Below are 11,337 nucleotides of genomic sequence, written 5' to 3'. Positions count from 1 at the left end.
CATATTTTTAGTTATTTAGTTTAGTTTGCAATTCTGACTTATTAGTGGATTAATTAGTATAGTTTACCCTTTTTAGCATAAGATAGCATAGTTAAATTGAAAAATATAAAAAGGAAGTAAGCTACGAAATTGAACATAACAGATTTAAATCCATAAACCTTGTATATATAGCATTACATCATATAGTTAAGCTGACAACATTTCATCAAGGAGGAACATTAAAACTTTAAAGGCTACCCTAAATAATTTTTTTTATGAGAATAATGGGAATTTTTAACTAAACCTGCATAACATATATGAAGGATATATGATGCTTGAGTTAGAGAACACACAGCCTGTGAGTATTGAGCTTAATTATATGGTTGCATTCAAACCATAATTTCATTTCTATGTGTTTCGTTTCTTTTTATTCTGATGTTCTTTACTTTGCTTTAATCTATATGTCCAATTATAGAATATAGATACATACCAAAAGAATGATTAAGGCCATCCTTTGATTTTAGCTCACTTACCCCAAAATAACCTACCTTTCACATCACCCTTGTTAGCCCCTTGAACCTTTAAAATCCCCTTTATTCTATTTTAGCCACACTACTAGCCTTAAGCAGAAAAACAAAATAAAATCCCAAGTTGAATCCTTGGTTAGCTTAAGATAGAAAATTATGAATAGATTAAAATGTGAGAAACCTATTGGGAACATGGATGATAGAAACAAAAGGTAGAAAAGTTGAAAGAAATAAAATAATTCAGAAAATTTGGGAAGCATGCTCATGAGAAATCAAAGTGATCAATTACCGTGTGCATTAAAAAAAAAAGTTATTTTTCAGCATTTAATAAAAGAAAATAAAAAAGAATTCCCCAATGCAAAATAAAAGCAATGCACATGGGATAAAAACAAAAATTGAAACATGAGCATGTGACAACAAGTGGGATAATATGGGAGAATTGGTAAAGAAGCTTATTCTACTAAATATGTATGTTAGGTGAGATCTTAGTCTAATTAAGGATTCACTTATTAGCTCACTTAGCCTTATACATATATCCTTACCTTTAACTTGGCCCTATTACAACCTTAATTAAAGACCTCATGACTTTTGGTATGACTGTACTCTATAATTGTTGATTGGTTAGATGAAGAACAAAGTTATAGAAAGTAAGAATAAAAAGAAAAGTAGAGTGAATAAACCCAATAAACACTAAGTGACTAGAGGGTAAACACAAAATCCAGTGAGGGTTCAATAACTCATCAACATATATCTGTGCTTAATTTACTAATTGTTTTGCAAGTTTGTACAATATGTTTTTATTTCCCATCTCATTTGCTAAAATGCTTTATTATTTAAGGGATAGCTATATATATATATATATGACTCCTTGAGAATGTGAATTAATTTGACTACATGTAAGCTTTATATATGAGTGGATAAATCGGAATTGCATGACTCAATTAGGTAGATGCATTTAGAATAGGTTGCATTGCATAACATTCTACCACTTTAACCTTACCTTATTCTTTACCTTGGATTTAGCATGAGGACATGCTATTGTTTAAGTGTGGGGAGGTTGATAAACCCATATTTCATGAGTTATTTTGTGCTTAGTTTGAGTGATTTATTCAATCCTTCACCCACTTATTCATATTAATTGCATGGTTTTACTTTCCCTTCCTTATTATGCGATGTATGTGAAAAACATGTTTCCTAAGCTTTAATATTAATTATTATAATTACCTTTATTTCCATTCGATGCCGTGATTAGTGTGTTGAGTAGTTTCAGATTTTCTAAGGCAGAATGACTTAATGGAAAAGGAAACATACAAAAATGGAAGGAAAGCATAAAACGGAGCTTCTGAAGAAACTGGCATCTACGCGATCACATGGACGAAGCGATCGTGTGCCAAGCGCAAATCAGCAGCGATGCGGCCGCATGACTGACACGACCGCGTGGCAAGGAAATGCTCCGAATGATGCGACCGCGTGACCCACGCGGATGCGTGACAGAGGCCACGCACTAGAAATTGCAGAAAACGCTCATAGCGAATTCTGAAGCCCTTTTTGGCCCAAATCCAAGTCCAGAAGGCATAGACCAGAGGTTATGAAGTGAGGGAATGCATCCATTCAGAGAGAGCTCGCCAATTTTCACTTTCCATGATTTAGATTTAGTTTGAGAGAGGCTCTCTCCTCTCTCTCTCTTAGGATTATAATTTAGGATTTAGGACTTCTCTTAGTTTGTAAGAGTGACTCTCGATCCAGGTTTAATATTTACTTTAATGCTTTTATTCGTACCTATAAATGTTGCCAACTTGACTTATGAACACTTTCCATGTTATGATTTGAATTAATTATTTTTTGAGGAATTTCAGTTATTGATTGATTTCTCCTTAATTTGTGTCACCATTGTTTCCAATCTGAAGATATTCTATTCCAGCAATTTACTTTTTCTCTTTTTGGTCTTGGTTAAGAAATCAGTAACTCAACAGTTATCAAACTCAACATAATTGATAATCGTTATCTTGCTAATTGAACTGAACTTCAATAATCCCAACTTTTTCCTAGGAAATAAATAGGATTCGAAGGTCAACTAATTAGTCCCTTGACTTTCCTTTACTTTAGTAAAGGTTAACTAAGTGGAATTTAGATTCAACTTTCATTATTATTGAGAGAGTAACTAAGTTGGACTTCCAATTTCTCTTACCTTGCCAAAAGATTGCTTTACAGTATTTATTTATTTTAATTGCCATTTAAATTATTTGTCATATCTACTCTTCACTCTCAACCCCAATTTTACAATCTCCATAACCAATAATAAGAACATACTTCCCTGCAGTTCCTTGAGAAGATGACCCAAGGTTTGAATACTCGGTTAACAATTTTTAAGGGTTTTGTTACTTGTGACAACCAAAACGTTTGTAAGAAAGGTTGATTGCTTGGTTTAGTAACTATACTTGCAACGAGAGTTTACTATAACTTCTAAACCATCAATCTTCAGTTCTTTGAAAGCACTACTCTTCATAAGGAAATTAGCAAAAGTGCAACCACCAGGATTCGAACCAAGGAGCTCCTCACTTGCAAGGAAGGAGCGCTACTAGTCTTCAAGGAAAATAGCTTCAAGATGACCTCAGCAAGACTCTAAGCTGGAAACCCATGCAAGCAAAGGGGGGTGCTCAGTTAACTTATCTAACTGAGCGCTACTCCTTGAAGTAAAAATGTGCACAACATTGCACTCAACAAGGCTTGAACTTGGAGCCTCCTTCCTCACAAACAAAAGGGGCGCTAAGTTAGGTGTTGTTCACTGAGTGCTAGTGCATCAATTAAGGAGCCAAGGTGGCCTCACAAGGATTTGAAGCTGGGGCCATGCACACACAAAATTTATGAGCCTGGGACCAAGACTTGGAGCGCTCCACTGGAGCTGCACCAGGGGGTCAATTTTAAATCAAAGGCCAACTTGGATCCAATTCTTCACCAAATGAAAAGCCCACTCCAAATTTTGATGATCAAAAATAGAAAGTATATAAATAGGACTTAGTTTGATTTAGAGAGGACCTTTTGTTTTAACCTTTTGCTTACTTTTGAATATTCATTTTGGATTTTGAGCTAGGAATTGGGGAATTAGGATTGAGAGCTGAGTTCTCTCCTCCTTGTTCTCACTTTTGGTTTTCTTTCTTTCTGATTTTGAATTGTGGATAGAGATTGAAGGAATTCTGTTTCAATCCTTGATCTACAATTCATCTTTGTTCTCTTCTGCATAATTCTAAGGAATTGTGAATTGGATGATTTAGCTCACTGTCTTCGTTTTCATTTCTTCTGCTACATTTGCTATCTACTCTTAGAATTTGAATTGAGATTGAAGAGCTTTATTGATTCTAAGTTTGAGAATCATCTTTTACCCCTCTTCTCAAGTGTTCCAAGAAGTAGATCTGAGTTTTCTTTACTGTTTTCATTTTCTTTTCTTCTACAAATTGTTCTCTGTTGGATCAAGGAAGGAATTGAGATCTAGACTTGTTCTCTAGTCTCATTGAGCCTCTGAGCTCTTGAATTTCTTTCCTAAGATCTTGCAATTGAGTTGAATTTACTTTCTATTTTGTCCTTCATTGAAATTTTCCAATTCTGTTTAGATCTGCTGCACTTAATTCATCCTCTTTACTTTCTGTTGTTAAATTCTGAATGCCAACATCCTACACCCCTTTATTATTCAAGCAATTTACATTTCTTGCACTCTAAGCTTTAGCCATTTACATTTCTTGCGATTTAAGTTTTAGTCATTTACATTACTTGCACTTTAAAATTCAGCTATTTTATTTCTTATGTTCTTTAATTTACTATCAATTCTCCCTTTCCCTTTTAGTTTCATGCAATTTAGCTTCTGTTGGTTACAATTCACTCAAATCATCAACTGTTCGCCTAACTAAATCAACCACCTAACTAAAATTGCTCAATCCTTCAATCCCTATGGGATCGACCTCACTCATGTGAGTAATTACTACTTGATGCGACCCGGTACACTTGTCGGTGAATTTAGGTGTTGAAAATCCGTTTCCAACTTATCAGGGAACAGAAGATACAGATAAATTGAGAAAATAGAGAAAAGAGAAAGCAGAACACAAAAAAAAAAAGAATACAAGAAAATAAAATGCAAATACAAAGAATAGAATACAAACAAACAGAGCATACATTCATTCAATAATCATAACAGAGGAAATACACAACCAAGTATGATGCATGTCTGTCCTATGCAGGCCATGAGCTCATGTGTCGGCTTACACCCTGCATCCTGACATTACCTAGGAACTAGTCCTAGATATGGCTTCCTATTGTCTCCTTCATGCATACGTGTCGGTGGTTAAGAATACCACTCCTTCGTGACTACCAGCAGTCGGCACAAAGCTCGACCCCATAATATACGCACAAGGGGAAACAGTGATCCTCAGTTCGTGGGCGTCCCCGAAATCAATACACAAACAAAACAGAGATCCTCAGTTCGTGGGTTTCCCCGAGCTCAATACACAAAGAAAACAGAGATCCTTAGTTCGTGGGTTATACCCGAGATCAGCACACAACAACACTACGATACTCAGTTTGTGGGTTATACCCGAGATCAACATATAACAATTAGTGGGTTATTCCCGTTATCAATGATTATCAATTAGTGGGTTTTTCCCGCATACGAAATAGTTAACGGTTCATAGGTTTCCCCGAGACCAATGATCATTCAGTTCGTGGGTACTTCCCGTATTTAACATTATCAGTTCGTGTGTTTTACTACTCTTCTCTCTTTGTCTCTTTACTATACTCTGATTACTCTTTTCTCTGTATCTATATTAATCTTTTTCTCTTTATCTCTTTACTCTGCTCTAGTTACTCTGATTTATGTGTTTCTCTGCTTAACGTATGTATTTAAAGCTTATGTAAATTTTGGTATGAATATTTAGTCTGTCCCAAGTATAGGTTCATTAAGTCTATACTGAAACAGTTTAACTTTTCATATAATACCTGACCTTAGCCGCAACTCAAGGTCTAACTAATCTCTGTTTGATTCTGTCATTAAAACTTCACATACTTTTTCTTTGGTTTTCATCTCTTCTTTAACTTTTTATCTTTCCTTTATCTTTGCCTCACTAATATGTTATTACCACTCCCTAAGTGTTTCTTTAACAAGTTGTCTTTCTAAAACTTTTACAGAAAACTACCTTTTCCGCATTATTTTATTATTTTTATTAAAATATTATTTTTAATTAAATATTATTATTTAATATTTAATTATTATTTATTATTTTATTAATATATTTTCGAAAATTACCTTCCATTAACCTTTTACTTTATAAATTTACTTTTTACCACCCGTAACTTTTCTACTTTAACCACCCTAACCTTCAGAAATTATAAAATAACCTCCCAAACACCAAAATATTTACTTTCTTGACCTTTTTAAGATAAAAAAGGTGTTCTTCAATGTTCTTCATCACACTCAAAGTGTTCTTCGTGTTCTTCATAAATTCTTCAGATTCTTTCTCTTTTTTCACCCGTTTTTCAGTCTTTTCAGCAACCGATTTTTACTATAATTCATAATAAATTAGAAGCCACTAAAACCACATCTTTTCTACATGATTTCAACACAAATTGAACCTCAATTTAAGCCTAGGGTTTCGTTTTTCCAGTAGCCCCAAGAACATGAACTCAAAGCTTGAATTTCATCAAATTTCATCAAAATTTAACCAAATTTTCACCAAGAATCAATCATATAAACAATTAATTTCAAGCATAACCAAACCATATCTTAATCACACAACTCAATGATAATCAATCAAGATTAATTTTACCAAACCCTACCTGGTTTTGCTGCTTCTAATTCGGTTATACTTTCAGGTGGTCCTTAAGCACTTTTTCCTCCTAAATCACATCAAGAACAACTTTAAATCCTCAAACCCTCAACTGACCAAATCTCCCCCAGCACGTTAGGAAGGGATATCTCATCTTAAACTTGCTGGAAATTAACGTTTCTTGGCCCTCAAGTCATGTTTAGCATGATATCTAAGGAAGAACATCAAGAAAACACATGTTTAAGCATGTTTTCTTAAAAACCGAATTGAAGAGGGAGGGAGACAGCCATCTCACCTTATTTCCAGCCTTGATATGTTATATCCTTATGTAGAGGAAGAAGAGAGGATAATTTTGGTGAAATCGGAGTTTTGATTTGAGTTTTAGTTCAGAAGAAATCAAGCTTTGAAGATTTATGAACCAAGAACTTTCTCTCCTTTTGCTCTTGATGATTTTCGGCCACAATGAGCAAATGAGGCAGCCTTGGGGGTTTTGGGGGTGTAGGGTGAGTTGTGATTGGTTGGCTTGGAGGTGGATTAAAATAATATTAAAATATCTCAGGTGTATAACTACTAAAACTAGATGTATCGGAACACTTGTAAAAACATCTCTAAAAATTATTTTTTGAGCTACTAGCATAAATGACACTAGTAACATATTTATTATGAGAATAAAACATGTATAATGAGGCCTTAGCATTGCTAAAGTCATCAAAGAGTGCTGGTGCTAAGCTGCACTAGTAAACCGTAAACTTGGTTAAACCGATTTTCTGTTTTTTAACTAAAACAGACCAGGTAACCTTATAATATCATTCAAGCATCTTTTAATACTAATATAATACTAATATTATACTTTTCTCTCTCTTCTCTCATGAATCAAGTCCGGTTCGTCAAACTGAGACTACTTACGAAAATCATAATTAAAACTCCTAACCGGTACGGTTCAAAAACTAGGTTCTTCGTGATTGCGTTATCCAGCTTGCCTCAGAAGAGGTTCTAGCTTAAGGATGACATAATGACAATGAGGATTGAGATGCTTTATGATATATCAGAGGTGTTCCCTTTACTGATCTTCCGGAGAAATCCGTGCCTTCAGAAAAGATCTCGCGTACTCAAAAAACTAGGTTGTTACAGATTGTCCCATCCTTGATACACATCCTCATTGAAGCTCTCATTTCCTATAAGTATTTAGAACCAAACTCATAGCCAAAGTGAGAATTCATGATTTCAAGAGAGAATGAAAGCAAAATCAAATAAGAAGCAAGAAAATTAAATCCTAAAACTAGCAAGAACTAACAAAAAGCAAACATATTCACACTATTCACATATATACAATAACCAATAACACAACACCATTGAAATTCCCCGGCAACGGCACCATTTTGATGAATGGATTTTTGATGGTTTAGAATTCACAAATGAATTCTTGTTGCAAGTATAGTTTCTAAACCAAACAATAATCCTTTCATACCAAAATTTGTTTTTCCCAAGTACAAACCTCTAAAATTATAAACCGAAGTATTGGAACCTCGGGTCGTTCTCCCTAGGAATTGCGATAAAGTGCCTTGTTATTGGTTATGAGGTATGTTTTGGGGTTTTCGGTATAAGAGACATGAAATGTAAATGGCAATGAAATAAACTAATAGCTACAAAGGTCTTGGCAAGGTTTGGTGGTTAAGGATCTCTATCCCTATCATTAACCACAACATGAGAATTGGCAAGGATCAATCCCATTAAGTCATCCTCTAACTAATAGTATAGGAAAGTCAAATGAGCTATATCAATCTAAGTCCATAAGTCCTAGTTCTCCACCAATTCAATTAGCGAGATCTAGAGTTAATGGCTCCCAATCATCAATTACTTGGACACTAGTAACTCAAGAGTTCCTAAGTTACCTTCCCAAGCCAAGAGCATAAAATTCTACTCTAAAATCCAACCAAGCATTTCATCAAACACATGGAAGGCATGAAAGGAAAATAAAGCAATTCAACAATAAAGGAACATTGAATCATAAAATGCATTAAAAGAGAAATAGACGAACAAAAGTGCATTAACATAATAGTAAATAATTACATGAATTAAATGCAAAATTAGAAATAGGAAAGGTAGAAGAAGAAGAATTACAAAGAGAAAAGTAAATCAAAGCATGAAATTAAACTAGATCTAAGAGTTCCTGATCTAGATCTAACCTAATCCTAATCCTAGAGAGAAGTGAGAGCTTCTCTCTCTAAAACTAACTTTCCCTCTAAAACTTAAATTAAAACTACACTAGTGTCTAAGTTTGTTGATTCCTCTTCATTCCTTGGGTTAAATAGCATCAGAGGTGAGTTGGATTTGGGCCTGGGAAGCCCAGAATTTTCCACCAGCGGATTCACTTTAAGTGGGTCACGTGCGGACATCGGCGCGTACGTGTACAGTGCGCGTGTGCGTCGATTGATAGTTTTTCATCCACGTGTACCCATCATGTGCGCGTACGCGTTGCCATGCGACCTCACAATCTACACGTGCGTGTCTGCTGCGCATGCGCGTGGGTCTCAGCATCCCAAATCCTTGCTTTTCCATGATTTCTCCATTTTGCATGCTTTCCTTTCCATTCCTTTGATCCAATTCTAGCCTTTTCAACCTGAAATCACTTAACAAACAAATCAAGGCATTTAGTGGAATTAACGATGAATTAAATTTAGCTAATTAAGGGCCTAGAAAGCATGTTTTCACACTTAAGCACAAATTGGGAGACAATCATGAAACGATGATATTTCATTCAATAAATGTGGGTAAAAGGTCATAAAATCTCCTAAATTAAGCACAAGATAAACCTTACAAATGGGGTTTATTACCTACTCTATCCCCATCTCTAGGTCCTCCTCCTCCTCCTCATCAGCAGCTACAACTTTACCCTCAGAACAACCAGAAGCACTACTGTCACTATGTACAAAACCATTCGTGAGCATAGGTCTGTTTGCATATATAGGAGCTACCCCATTGTCCGGTAGTGCCGGCTCATCATTCTGTGCAAAGTCAGGAATCGGCTCAGGGGGAAAGTCCCACTCTGATGGAATTACAGGTACATACTCACTAGCTATCTCGGGCTCCTCAGGAACGATAGCGTAAAGTGCCGCCTCATTCAAGGGTTGAGCTGGTATACGGTGTCTGTGATCATCGGGAAAAGGATGTCCAGGTGTGTCAGGGTGTAACCAGGATAAAGGAATGTCGTAAGGAACGTCAGGGTCAAAAAGCAGGCTAGACAGAGGATGTTGAAATGCTCGATTTTGTAACACATATCATCTGATACGAGGCTCCACTCCTATAATGAAGTAACTATGGTGTACTGGATTCTCGTAAATATAAGGGTCCTCGAACTCATGGAATATCACGCCCATCTTCATCTGGAGGGGAGGAAGGGAGAGAATGGGGTAAGAACTTGGGAGTTCTTAATAAAGTCAGGCTAAGTAGTCATGTTAATCAGCTTTGTCATGTTTATCAAATAACCGAGTACTTTATAGAAAACAGAAGAAGATAGGAAAGCAGATAACAAAAAAAGAGAGAAAACAGAAGAGAGAAAAAATAGAAGAAAACATAGTAAAAGCATTCAAGCAAACAAACATAGGAAATAAAACACACACATACAAGGAATGCAACAGAGAATGATGCGCAGACAAGAATGATGCATGTCTAGCCCTAGTACAGGCCATGAGCTCATGTGTCGGTTAGCTGTCCGCAATCCCGAAATTTATTCGATCACGAGTCCACGATTTCCCGGGTATAATTTTTCGTTCCAAATAAATGTGCATATAATAATAGCAGCTCTATTGAGACAGCCTCTGCTTTCTACTCGCAAGAAAAATATATATACTCTGCTCTGGGGAATGAAAAATGGTTGTAGGTAACTTAGTTTTCCTACAGAAGCTTTGGGTTGCCTCATGTAACAAACACACAAACAAATATCTCTGGAGTATATGACCTTTCAATAGGTCCTCTATTTGTTCTTTATTCTCTTTATCATGTTACTCTTTTCTCTTTATCTCTTTACTCTGCTCTAGTTACTCTTTTCTCTGTGGCTCTTTACTCTGCTCTGATTTCTCTGTTTAATGTATGTATTTAAAACTTATGTAAATTTTGGTATGAATAGTAAGCCTGTCCCAAGTATAAGTTCATTAAGTCTAATTTCATATTATACCTATCCTTAGGCACAACTCAAATACTAACTATGTTGCTCCTAGTTCGTTCACTAATCCCTATTTGTTTCTGCCATTAAAATTTTACAGACTCTTTCTTCGATTCTTATCTTTTCTTCAACTTTTTATCTTTCATTTGTCTTTGCCTCACTAATATGCTTTTACCACTCCTTAAGTGTTTTATGAAGGTAATTATGATATTCCGAGCTTAAAGTTGTCCTTCTAAAGCTTTTACGAAAAACTGCCTTTTTCGTATTATTGTATTATTTTTATTAACATGTTATTTTTAATTAAATATTATTATTTAATATTTTATTATTATTTTTATTTTATTATTAAATTTTCTAAAATTACTTCATTTTTAACTTTTAGTTTATAAATCTACTTTTTACCACCCGTAACTTTTAATATTTTTATTTTAACAATCCTAACTTTTAGAAATTACAAATTAACCCCCAAATACCAAAATAATTACTTCCTTGCCCTTTTATGGATCAAAAGCCTGTTCTTCATTTTTCTTCACTACACTTACAGTGTTCTTCGTGTTCTTCATAAATTCTTCAGATTCTTTCTCTCTTTTCACCAGTTTTTCAATCTTTCAGAAACTGATTTTTACCATAATTCCTAATAAATTAGCAGCCACTAAAATCCCATCTTTTCCAATTAATTTCAACACAAATTCAACCCCAATTTGAGGGTTAGGATTTTGGTTTCCAACTGTATTATGAACACAAGTTCATAGCTTGAATTTCACCAAATTTTATCAAACTTTTACCAAATTTTCTATAAGAATTACTCATATAAACAATCAATTTCAAGCACAACCAAACCATATCATAATCCCAGAAC

This window comes from Arachis hypogaea, chromosome 17 (assembly GCF_003086295.3).
Source record: "Arachis hypogaea cultivar Tifrunner chromosome 17, arahy.Tifrunner.gnm2.J5K5, whole genome shotgun sequence".
NCBI classification, from domain to species: Eukaryota; Viridiplantae; Streptophyta; class Magnoliopsida; order Fabales; family Fabaceae; genus Arachis; species Arachis hypogaea.
Note: the sequence above shows the minus strand (reverse complement) of the source record.